Below are 13,155 nucleotides of genomic sequence, written 5' to 3' on the forward strand. Positions count from 1 at the left end.
AGAGTCTCCTTCCCATGGGTCCAGATGATGAAGATGTCATCAATGTAGCGTAGGTAGAGAAGGTGCGTGAGTGGACGAGAGCTGAGGAAGCATTGTTCCAGGTCTGAATTCCAGCAATGAAGTGGTCTGCAGGGACAGCGAGTTGTATAGGCCTGTCGTGCCTGGGCTCCAGCAAATTCGGAGGGCTGGCCCTGCCTGCCACCCCCACATGCCCCGGGCAGCTCTGTGTTGCGGTCCCTCGCTGGTTGCTACTGCGGTTGGCTGCAAGGGAGTGGCGCCTGGGGAAGGCTGAGCATGGCAACCCGCTCACCCCCCAGCAGGCAACTTTGAGGTGACTCCGGGGGCAGAGGGGGTCTTATCCTGGCTGGACCTCCTGAGCAGCAGCCTTGGGGGACTTGAGTAAGTGTTTCTGCTGCCAGTGGGGAGAGGGCTGGGGAGAGTTCTCTCTGGCCCCTCATCCCAGCCCCAGGGCAGCCTGTGTGCTGCACCCCAAACTCCTCATCCTCAGCCCAGCCCCATGCCCTGCACCCCAACCCTCTGCCCCAGCCCAAAGCCTGCACCCAGCACCCAAATTCCATCCCAGAGCCCGCACTGCTCCCACACCCAAACTTCCTTCCAGAGCCCGCACCCCAAACCCCTTCTTGCACCACCTGTTTAGGCCACCACCAAAAATTATACAAACCTGCCACCCCTGGTGGTGTGTCTAGGTTTCCCCTTTCACACAACAAACAAGGTTTACTATGGCTCCAACTTTATTCACAGATATTAGCTGAAAAGCAGCATTACCATAAGTCTTCTTAACACACAGTGTGATCTTATTTACCACTCCGAGCATATTCAAAATCTTTCCCCTAAAATCATGCATATTGCACCTTTTCATCAGGTTTACCATCAGCCCCAAATTTTTTGTCATCAGGTTTACCATTAGCATCCACATTTTATCAAGAGGTTTAACACTAGCACCAAACCCTGTGTCACAGATGGGCCTTTACAGGTAGCTTTTGTCATATTACGTGGCACGCCTTCTGTTTAGACAGTCTGGTTTGTTCAAAACCAACTGTGTTTTTCAACTCCTTCCTAAACCTTAGCATGTGTTCAGTTCCTGGTTTTTCTTTCCCTTCAGTGTCGGTTTTCAATCTAGTGATATCTCTGGGGATTTTGTCCTCCAGAGTCTGGAGAGGAAAGGCTGTAGGGAGCTTCTGCATATTGGCTGGCCAGTGGGGAACTGTCTCCCAACCCCAGGACTGCCCATATGCAAGAAATCCATCTCCCCTCCTGAGGTTACCCTGTGTTCCCCAGTCCCAGCATTAGGACTTTCCCAGCCCCCTTTTTCTAGATGGTTGTGATCTGTCCTCTCTGGGTTAAGAGTGTCACTCTTTGGTCAGATGCACCTTCTCCCAGCAACTCTCCCTCAGCTGCTTTCTGTGAGTTACCAGACTGGAGGAAGACACCTTCCTCTCTGCCAGCTTGGTCATTTGCATGATCACAGACAACCACCACTTCCTGAGTAGAATCTGCATCCTGTCTTAAAGAGAGACAGTTAATTTCCACAAGCATATTAGGACTGGTGTCATGGAAAACTGGGACCTGGATAGGGGTACCCTCCATCACCCCCTTCGCTGTCCCGGAGAAGTTAGCCACGTGACTGCTATCCTCTAAAAGGTCAGTTACACAGCCCCCTCTTTGAACCTGAGTTACAGGTGGCATGCTTGGGTGCACAGATGCTGAATCAGCCACTCAGTCCTGGGCATCCTCTCCCAAGTCACCAGTGATGAGCTATCAGCAGGAGGAGGGATAGCTCAGTGGTTTGCCCATCAGCCTGTTAAACCCAGAGTTGTGAGTTCAATCCTCAAGGGGGCCGTTTAGAGATCTAGGGCAAAAATCTGTCTGGGGATTAGTCCTGCTTTGGACTAGATAACCTCCTGAGGTCCTGTCCAACCCTGATAGTCTATGATCATAGGCTACTGGCTAGACAATGCCAATTGCTAACAGGCTTGCTTATCTCTTGCAGAAATCCTTTCCCCATTTTCCTTCTCTGGGCCCCCATCTAGGACAGCTCTCTAGAGCAGGATCTTCCCCTTGTTCAGCTGCAAAGGGTTTGCAGCTAACAACTCAAACAGTTCTCTCAGTGACAGGCACACCCCACCAGTAGCAATGCCAGGGTTTCTGGCACCCTAGGCAGAATTCAGGGGGTGGCATTTGTGCACTCTCCACAGGGCATGTAGGAGCTTCTGGTTCCGCTGCCAACGAAGGACTCTCCTCCAAAATGCTGCAGGTGACAGCAGCAGTCATTGTGCTGCTCAATTGCTTGCCACTGTTTTCCACATTGGCAGAAGGTCCTTCTTCGGTGGCACAACAAGAGAGGAACTGGAAGCTCCCGTGCTTCCCACGGGGAGCACATAAAATGCCACTCCCCAAAGCCTGGCACCCTAGGGGACTGCCTAGGGTTGGCGAATGGAAGTGCCAGCCCTGCTCCCCATCCTTTGGAGGAGGTGCTGCCTTCAGCTGCAGTGCTGGAGCTGGTCTCAAACTTCTTCCCCTCCCCCCAAGGCATGCTTATTCCCTTTGCTGCAGAAAAATCAGAGACTTTCTCCCTTTCCTTCAGCAGTTTTTGGGACTTTACCCTTTCCCTCTGGGGCCCCAGCATAATATTCCTTCTTGCTGCAGGAAGACACCTTAACAGCACGAGCTACAGGGAAAAATCATTTCCCATAGCATGTCTGTGGGGATATCATCCACTAGCCTCAGCTTTAATTCACATTCTAACACACTAGTTTCTATGTACATTCTGGCCAAAGGCACAAGAATCCTGAAATCTCCTACTAATAAAAGCTCTGCCCTCTGTCCTGGCAATGTGTCCCCTTCTTGAATTACACTCTGCTTAACCACAGAAATCTCTGCACCTGTATCTTCCCATCCCAAATATTCCCTGCCATTAATTTTGACAACCTTTATATGCTCCATGTCTCTTTCTGCGGAGCAGGGTTCGTTTTAGGAAGTGCGGGGCCCAATTCGAACAGTTTCGACGGGGCCGCGGCAGGGATGACTAAAAAAAAAACCAAACCAAAACAACAAAAAACAGCTGTAGAAAAACAAGTGGGGCTTGAATTCACTGGGTGGTGCCCTGAGTCTTCGGCGGCACTTCGGCAGTGGGTCCTTCACTCACTCCAGGTCTTTGGCGGCACTGAAGGACTTGCCGCCGAAGTGCCGCCGGAGACCCGAAGCGCCACCAGGTGAGTAAAAATTAAAAAGGCGCCTCTAGCCAGAGAAGGGATTCTCACTGGGTGCGGGGCCCTCTTAGGCACGGGGCCCGATTCGGGGGAATTGGTGGAATTGGCCTAAAGCTGGCCCTGCTGCAGATGCTAATCCCACAGAACCAATACTACAAGTGTCAGGTGCCTCAGGGGCTCCTGTGCTGAGGACAACAGCATTAACATGGCTACTTGTTGCCTGCTTCCTCCCAGCAGGTGATCAGTAGAATTAGTTAGCATCTTTTGGTCTTTTCTATTTCACAGGAGGTTTGGGATGTGGAATAGAGGAATGGTTTTGGGGAGGTGAGTGCCCAGCCATCCTTTTTCTTCCCAGAGGAAAAACAGGATCCTCTCTTCCCACCAGGTTTAACCCCCCCCACCCACCTTTCTGTGACTTATTCTTAATAGATGCCTGGGTCTGCTCAAAGCCATCAGGCAGAGATGCCAGCTCATCCACAGTTTTCAAATTTTTATCCCATAGACACTGTTTTACATCATCTTTATATATGCTTAGCATGGGTGGCAGGTTTGTAGAAATTTTGGTGGTGCCCAGAACCCACCCCTGCCCAAACTCCGCCCCTCCTCAAAACTCCACCCCCCACCTGCTCAAGGCTCTGGGAGGAGGTCTGGGGTGCAGGCACTGGGAGGGAGTTTGAGGATGTGAGGGGGTGTGGATGGAGGGGTGCAGGCTCTGGGAGGGAGTTTGGCAGAGGGAGGGGTTCAGGGGTGGGGCTGAGGATGAGAGGTTTGGGGTATGGGAGGGGGCTCAGGGCTAAGGCAGAGGGATGGGGTGAGGGCTGTGAGGTGGGGCTGGGGATGAGGGGTTCATGATGCAGGAGGGGGCTCAGGGTTGGGGCAGACAGAGTTCGGGAGGATGAGAGGTTTGGGGTGTGGGAGGGGACTCAGGGCTAAGGCAGAGGGTTGGTCTTCCCCCAGTAGCATGGGGATGGAATAATTGTCATGGACTGCAAAAGTCCACATTCCTGACCAGCCTTCGTACTGGACAGGCAGTTCAGCTGTTGGCAAGTCTACAGCTTGTGACATGAAGGGGTAAATGGTCACTTTGGCCTTTGGGTTGATGAGTTTGGGATCCACGAAGGATTGGTGGATAGCTGACACTTGTGTCCCCGTGTCTCTCCACGCGGTAACCTTCTTTCCGCCCACTCTCAAATTTTTCCCTTCACTTCAAGGGGATTGAGAGGTATCCAGGCCTGGGGATCCTTTGGGTGATGGTGGTGTAAGACTTGCACCCGGTGGGGGTTCTTTGGCGCGCTGGCCTTGTATATGTCCAGTTCATTACACTTATAGCATCTCCAGCTGAATGGGTCACGGGTCCGAGGTGAGTTACTGAGTGTGTTGAGGTGGAAGAAACAGGGGGTCTGTGCTTCATTGGGTTGTCGTGGGTTTGGGTGGCTCCTAGTTGTAAGGTTTTAGTTGGTAGTGCCCCCTGGGGTTTTCAATGCCCACTTTACAGTAGTTATCTTGCTTTCCTCACTCTCCATATGCTTCCAATCTCACCCCGCCTTTCGGTGAGTATTTTTTGGCTTCCATCTATGTAGGTACCGTGTTATGTCCTCAGAACACCATCCAAGAACTGCTCCAATTTGTATGAGGAGTGAGTTATCAGTGGATTGAATACATGGTTCCTGATATCAGGCCTTATAATTGCTTTACAACGTAGTAGGGCGATGTTGTGGGAAATGACGCCACTGGTTTCCACTTATTGGGTTCTGAACGCGCGACGGGATAGATCAGGGTTATTCCCATTCTGTATTGGCCTTGGTTGAAACAGTTTATTAATCGTCATTTTGTCCTTGACATTCAGCCGCATCCTGCTGAGGGCACAGAGGTTGCGACTGAAGCTCTTACATAGACTGGTCTTCAGAGATGCTGTATCCACAATGCAGGCTCTTTCAAAAATTTCAAGAAGGCTAGTGTCTATCATCTCTGCCCTGTATTGGAAATTCCTGTGAGTGGAACAATCATTGGTGTAGGGTTGTTAGGATTGGTTGGGTCTGTTGCTATAGCCTTTCATATTCAGGTGTCTGCCGATGGGTCTCCCTCTGGAGTTCTATCTGTCTCCCTGTGGGCGCATCTTCTCTCTTGTTTTCTTTGTAGCTGCATTTTTAGCTTCTTGTTCGCTTTATAGGGCTGCCTGTTTTATTCTGATGAACTTCTTTTGTTTATTCTAGGTCCTTGTAGTTTCTTTCGATGTTTCGCTTGTGCTGCTCTCGTGTATTTGTTCTTCCTTGAAGTCAGGTTTTTGTTTTCTTGTGTTGGGGGTGCCATCTGGTGGTTAATTGTCTGAACTGCTGCTCTCGTTGTCTGGAGTCGCTCCAGCAACAGTGCTTTGTTTTCTTACTTGCTACTTCACTTTTAATGCAAATTAACTAGAAAAACCAGTTTATTTCTGTGGTGTGTTGCTGGGTACTTGATTCTCCAATCGAAATCATCTATTGTTAACAATTAGACCTTTGTCACTAATTGTTCCTTGCTATATATGCAAGCCACTAAGCAAGCAGAAAAAAAACATTTCTCTCTGCTACTTTTTAAAACCAACCCTTTCTCTCTGCTAATACAGCCCTAGAGAGAAAAGAAAAACAATATTCCTACTGTCTGGATTCTTTATCTTTCCCACTTCGCTGCCACTCATAATAGCTTTCTACTCAGAATTTGACCCTAGCGTCAATAACTGAGAAGCTAGCATGAAACCTTAACTATATTACCAGTTAGATCTGATATCGCTGCACCCAGCCAAAAATTCCAGTGTTTTGGCTCATCTCTGGTCTCCCAAAACGCTTCCTGGGAACCCCCAAGACTCAGAATGCCTCTGACTTAAACAAAGGGAAAATACCCCACTTCCCTTTCCCTTCATCGTCTCACCTAGAATTTCCTCTCGGGCTAACCTCTGAGAGTAGGGTGACAGCATCAGGCCTCTTGAGCATACAATACCAAGAAGCATGTCTCGGCGTCTCACTTACCAAAAGAGACGAAAAGTCACCCGATACTATCACAGCAACAGGAATAAGATTCTATCTCTTCCTACTAGTCTCCCCCACCAATTCCCCGTGCTGCAGAGAGTGACCCTCCGTAGATCTAACACAAAGAGAAGGTTCCGCTCCGCCCTTCGTTACTGTAGCCACCAAGAGAGAAAAAAAAAACTCACAAGTCTTAAAAAACGAAAACTTTATATATAAAAGAAGAAAAGACATAAAAACATGATCTTGCAATTAAGGTGACAATAAACAGGGCTATTGCTTAAAAGAAAAATATGATAAACAGTCTTATTCAAAAAGAGATACAATTTAAAACATTCAGACAAATACACACATGTAAAATACAAACAGAACAACAGCCTATTGTTTTTCTACCTTTGTACTTACAACTTTGAACTGAAGATTAGAAGCTTGAAGATAGAAAACCCCTCTCATCGCTGAGAGCCAGCAAAAACACAGAGACCTAAAATTCCCTCCCTCCGCTTTTGAAAAATCCGGTTTCCTGATTGGTCCTCTGGTCAGGTGTTTGGTTCCCTTTATTAACCCTTTACAGGTGAAAGAAACATTAACCCTTAGCTATCTGTTTATGACAGGAGTGAGGGCTGTGGGGTGGGGCTCAGAATGAGGGGTTCATGATGCAGGAGGGGGCTCAGGGTTGGAGCAGACAAGGTGCAGGGGGATGAAGGCTGGGGCTGGGGCTGACGAGTTTGGGGTATGGGAGGGGCTCAGGGTGAGAGTAGGAGTGTGCGGGGTGAGGGCTCTGTCTGGGATGAGGATGAGAGGTTTGAGGTGTTGGAGAGGCTCAGGGCTAGGGCAGAGTGTTGGGGTGCAGGGGGATGAGGGCTCTGGCTGGGGCTGGAGATCAGGAGTTTGGGGTGCTGGAGGTGCTCAGGGCTAAGGAAGAGGGTTGGAATGCAGGGGGATGAGGGCTCTGGCTGGGACTGCGGACAAGGCGTTTGGGGAGTTGGAGGGGCTCAGGGCTAGGGCAGAGGGTTAGGGTGCGGGGTGTGTGTGAAAGCTCTGGCTGGGGGCTCTGGGGTAAGGCAGGTCTGGGGATGAGTTTGGGGTGCAGGCAGGCTGCTCTAGGATAGGGGCCAGAGAGGAGCTCGCTCCCTGCCAGCAGCAGTGAGTTCTGGGGGAGGATCCCCCCTTTCTCACCCTCCTGCAGCACACCCCCCCACCACCACTGTCACTACATATGCTCGTAGGGCCCCTCTCAGGTCCAGGAATCTCCCTCGCCTCCTCAGTGGGTGCCGGGAGTGCTGCATGCGCCTCCTCCACTGCTGTTGCCCCTGACTGTAGCCTCACTGGGGGTGGAGGATGGGGCTGCCTCCTTGCCCAGCATGGGGCAGGAACGGTGACTTGGGAGGGGGCTGTGCTGGTAGAAGGTCCCACAGGAAAAGGGAAGGGTGTGAGGAGGAAGGGCAAGCTTAGAATCAGTCTGCCCTGGCAGTCGATATGGGGGACACTAGGACCCTGCGGCAGCAATTGCTGCAGGGAGGCAGCATGGAGCTGGACGGAAGAGGCAGGGAGGCTGTGCTCCCTTCGGCCCGGGGATGTGCATGGGGCCAGCAAGGGGGGGCCGGGGGACACCCGGGGGAGGTGCGGAGGGGGAACAGGTGGGGCCAGGGGGGGAGACCCGGCCCCAAACACTGGTGGAGGAGGGCCCCTGGGCTCTGAATATTGCTGGTGCCCAGGCACCACATGGGTATATAACTTGCCACCCATGATGCTTAGGAAATGCTCCTGAGCAACAAGATCAAACATTTGTTCAAAAACCTTCATCACCTTTCCCCCTCACCTATTTTCCCATTAGATTCCTCATTACTCATACCAGCATTTCTCTTAAGATTTCTAAATGTCACCCTGTTTCAGGGGTAATCTGAAGTCATTTCAAAAACTGTTTGTTTGAATTTACAATAATCTAAAGCATCCTGAATTTGCATTTCATTGAATATATTCAGAGCTTTACCAGTTAATTTTGCAATCAGGCCGGGGACTTGTCATCAGGAATCACATGAGCTGCACACAGCTTCTCAAAAGTAATAAAATATTCTGTGACATCACCTGTCTCTTTATGTACAGGACATAACTGGTCCCATCTGTGGATTTTTGGAGAGATGGGAATCATTAAGGTGGGATGGTTCTAGTTCTGCTTTTCTAGCAAGTCTAATTGGTGCCTCTGCTCTTTTTCCATTTCCTCAGCTTCTTTGGCTTGGAGTTCTAGGGCGCATTTGTGCGCTGCTTCCTTTCTGCCCATCTCTCTCTCTGCCTCCACCTGCTTTAGCTCCAAGATTCATTGGTGCTCTTTTTGTTTTTCTGCTACCTGCAGTACAGCGCTAACTTTGCAACTTCACCACTATCACTGATTGTATGCCTTTCTGCTGCTATTTCCCTTTCCCGAAATAAGCAAAGAGAAAATAACAAACTTGTAATTCTCTCTTGACTGTGTTCAGGCAACCCACTTAAAGTCTCACTTAAAATAAGGACACTAGTGTATGAAGGCAAATCTTGATCAGAACAACAAGCTGTGCATTTCACCTAGGGTGACCAGCCGTCCTGATTTTATCGGGACTGTCCCGATATTTGCTTGTTTGTCCCGCATCCCGACCGATGTTCGGTTGGGACACTGGACAAACAAGAAATTTTGCCCTCCACTCTGGCACAGGCGGAGCCCGGAGGGGCTCTCGCCCCCCCAGCCCCGCTCCCTCCTTCCCTCATTGGATCCCTCCCCAAATCCCCACACTGCCCCTGCCCCTAGCCCCACCCCATCACAGCCCCATTGGATCCCTCCCCAAATACCTTCTCTGGCCCCACCTATTCCGCAAGCACACCGCATTCCTCCTCTCTCCCAGGCTTGCACTGATCAGCTGTATGGTGGCGCAAGCCTGGAGGGAGGGGGTGGCCCCCAGCACTCACCCTGCCAACGGCTCCAGTCCAGCTTCTGGCAGCAGGGGGTGTGTGTGCTCCTGCGGCTTTTTTTTTTCTCCACCCACCCACCCATCCTGATATTTCATCTTTGTCATCTGGTCACCCTAATTTCACCCTCCTTGCTGTGCCACTGTGATGGGATCCCCAGGGTACAACCTGGAACTGCTGTGCCACTTTAACTCTCCAGCCTGGGCTGTCTCTCACAATGCTATGTCCGTGACAAATAGCAAAACCTTCCAGGCGCTGTGATCACTCAGCCATCAGCAAGTGGACACCCATACCCAGCTGAATTGCAAGAAGGCTGTCCAAGCTACTCATGAATTATACAGAGAGAGGCATCAGCAAATCACCCCAGCCCTCAGCCTTGCACCCCAGAAATACACCTCTACCTCGATATAACATGACCCAATATAACACAAATTCAGATATAAGGCAGTAAAGCAGCGCTCTGGGGAGGCGAGGCTGAGCACTCTGGTGGATCAAAGCAAGTTTGATATAATGAGGTAAGATTTTTTGGCTACCGAGAACAGCGTTATATCGAGGTAGAGGTGTATACCATCTTACACTTCTCAAAACTCCCTTGGACAGTGCAAGCTCATTAATTAGTTTGCCACTCTGACAAAGGGTAGTGGACATGCAACAGCCCTTGTTAACCTGATCTGAGATTCTCTAAGAACTTCAACCACAAACACACTGTTTTATATAAAATAGGAAACAGATTTATTCATTATAGAAAGATAGATTTTAACTGATTATAAGTAGTAGGAACAGACATTAAAGTTGGTTACGTAAGAAATAAAAATAAACTCAGTCTAAATTCTACAGACTAAGCAAGATTTGAATCAAGCAGTTTCTCACCCTAAGAGAGATTATAGGCAATTTACAGTTCTTTATATAGAGGCTGCATTCCCTCTCAAAGTCTTTGTCATCCAGAGAGTTTTCCAGGTGTTGAGATGGTTTAGATAATGGCATAGAGAATATATTTATAACCTTTGTGGATGATACCAAGATGGGAGGGGTTGTGAGTGCTTTGGAGGATAGGATTAAAATTCAAAAGGATCTGGACAAACTGGAGAAATAATCTGACATAAACAGGATGACATTCAATAGGGACAAATGCAAAGTACTCTACTTAGGAGCAAACAATCAGCTACACACATACCAAATGGAAAATGACTCCCTAGGAAGGAGTACTGCAGAAAGGGATCTGGAGTCATAGTGGATCACAAGGTAAATATGAGTCAACAGTGTAACACTGAAGCAAAAAAAGCAAACATTTGAGCGCCACATTTCAGGAAAGATGTGGACAAATTAGAGAAAGTTCAGGCAAGAGCAACAAAAATGATTAAAGGTCTAGAAAACAGGACCTATGAGGGAAGATAGGGAAAAAATTGTTTAGTCTGAAGAAGAGAAGACTAAGAGGGGACATGATAACTTTCATGTGCATAAAAAGTTTTTTTAACCTTGCCTTAACCTCTGAGGACAGGACAAGAAGCAATGGGCTTGAATTGCATGAAGGGCAATTTTAGATTGGACATTAGGAAAAATTTCCTGTCAGGGTAGTTAAGCACTGGACTAAATTGCCTAAGGAGGTTGTGGGATCTCCAGATTCCTCACTCTGGCACTCCGAGTGCAGAAGGTGTGGGCCCTCAAGGATTCTAAAAATTAATACTGGCCACACTAGGCTTGTACTAAACGCCAAAGGTTACAGTTTCTCTCTGACCTTGGATGGTAGATGCTGCCATCACCCAAATACAACAACAACAACAACAAAACCCTTTGAACCCAGGAAGGCATTCCTCCCTGTGGGGTACCCTCAAGCCCTTTCACACACACACCCTGGGGAAGATCTGAGAAAGAAAACAAAGGAAATCAGCTTTCCATCAGCTAATTCCACCAGCTAATTACACAACATATGCACAAACCTCTTAGGGCGCAAAAACCCAGTCCTGTTCTTTAAAAAGGTAAATTTTATTAAAAACAAAAGGAAAGAAAATGCATCTGGAACTTAGGCTATTGCTAGATATAAAAAGAGGAAATATAATAATTAAGCATCAAGAATGGTTTTCTTGAGGTCCAGCTTAATGGTTACCAGCAAAACAAAAGCATTTGGGAGTTAGCACAAAGGAGTCCACAGGCCTTACAGAAATAAAAGAAAGAAACCTAATTGCATCTTCCTAGACATTTCCTGATCTACTTACATATCTGGGGTTTCAAATGAGTAATTCTAGGTATGATTTGATGCTTTTTCACACCTGGCGCAAGCTTCTTACAGCACTGCTGCTCTGTATCTCCTCTCCCAAGACAGCAACAGATGGACAAAGGGAAGATTTTTCCCAATTTTAAAAAGTTCTAGCCCTCCCATTGGCCCTTTTGGTCAAGTGCCCACTCCCTTCCTTTTACCTGTGGGCTTTTTTTTTTTTAACGCTTTATAGGTAAAACAAGTAGAGAATAGCTACTAACAGGGATTCTGTAGGTAACTGGCTGGCTGGGTGTCCAACCATCCCTCCCTACCCCATTTATCACACCATTGTTGGATATTTTTAAGAGCAGGTTGGACAAACACCTATCAGGGATGGTCTAGATAATACTTAGTCCTTCAATAAGTGCAGGGGACTGGACTAGATGACCTCTCAAGGTCCCTCCCAGTCCTATGATTTCACTGGGGAGCAGAATGGCCAAGCGGTGATGTCATCAACCCTCATTTAGACTTTCTTTCCAGGGGCTAGAAAGATCCCGGGCTGTGACTTGAGGGCTAAGCAGCCCCCATTGCGTACATACCCTCTCTAAGGAGTCAACAACACCTGTCTGGCTGATTCTGATGTAAATCTGCCTTACTAGCTGCTCCTCTGTTGCCACTGAAAGGCTGTCTGTGGGCATCTCCCAACGTCACAACATATTTCAGTACCACACACATAGCAAAATTTCGTAACTTCACATATAATGATAGTACACACAATCAAATGGACTTTCACCTAAATCAGCCATTCTTTGGTAGGAAGGGTGTGAGAAATTTACATCTTGACAGACTAGCTGTCCCTGAACCGCCGCTGGAGATGATTCTCATAGAGGAGTAAAAGATATAAAAATGAGGAACAGAGGCCTCAAATCACTCCCCTCATCTCTATCAATAATGTTTAAAAGACAAAGAAGCATCATTGAAGTGGGGGAGGGCTGAGGGAATCCAGTAAGCATATGGTGAGGGAAATCTTTTGCTTTAAATTCATTTTGCTTGTTAAAGTTACATATTAGTTTGCGTTTTACTTTTTATTGCTTTGCAACCAGTTCTTACTTTTATGCCTCATCACTTATCATTAATCTATTTTCCTGTAGTTAATAAACTTGCTTTATTGTTTCATCTAAACCAGCATGTGTTTGAATGGTTTGGGAAACTCCATTTGAGATAAAAGGGTTTGTGCATATCATTTTCAATGAATGAAATGACAGACTTTCAATGAGCTTATACTGCCCAGAAGGAAAGAGCTGGACAGTAGAAGATGCACAAATCTGGGACTGGGAATTTACTGGTGTTGCTCTGTAACATAATTCAGGAGCGGCTGGCTAGAAGCTCTCAGATAATGCTGCGGGGAGTGAGGCTGTGTGTGAGCAGACCAGGAGTGGTTGTTCTCACAGTGAAGCACCCCAGGTTGGAGAGTTGAGAGGGCAGAGCTGTTCAGACCCAGATTGTACCGTGGGGAACATCAGTTACCCCTTGCTCAGTCACCTGGGGGCCCTGGCTTTTGCTGGGCTAGAGAGGCAGGCCAGCAAAGCCTCACAGCATTGGAACCCAGGGCATCTGTTTTTGTTACAAGCAGGGCCGGATTAATGTAGGGGCTGCAGCCCAAAGCCTCAGGCTAAGGGGCAGCGCCACAGGCCAGGATGCGGTCCGTGGCTTCTTTTCACCCAGACTGTGGCAAGTCTCCGTGCTGGAGGCTGCACACTGGTCCCGAGCTTCAGAATCCCCCCATCCCGAGGCA

The sequence above is a fragment of the Chelonoidis abingdonii genome, chromosome 4, assembly GCF_003597395.2.
Source record: "Chelonoidis abingdonii isolate Lonesome George chromosome 4, CheloAbing_2.0, whole genome shotgun sequence".
In the NCBI taxonomy this organism is placed as follows: domain Eukaryota; kingdom Metazoa; phylum Chordata; order Testudines; family Testudinidae; genus Chelonoidis; species Chelonoidis abingdonii.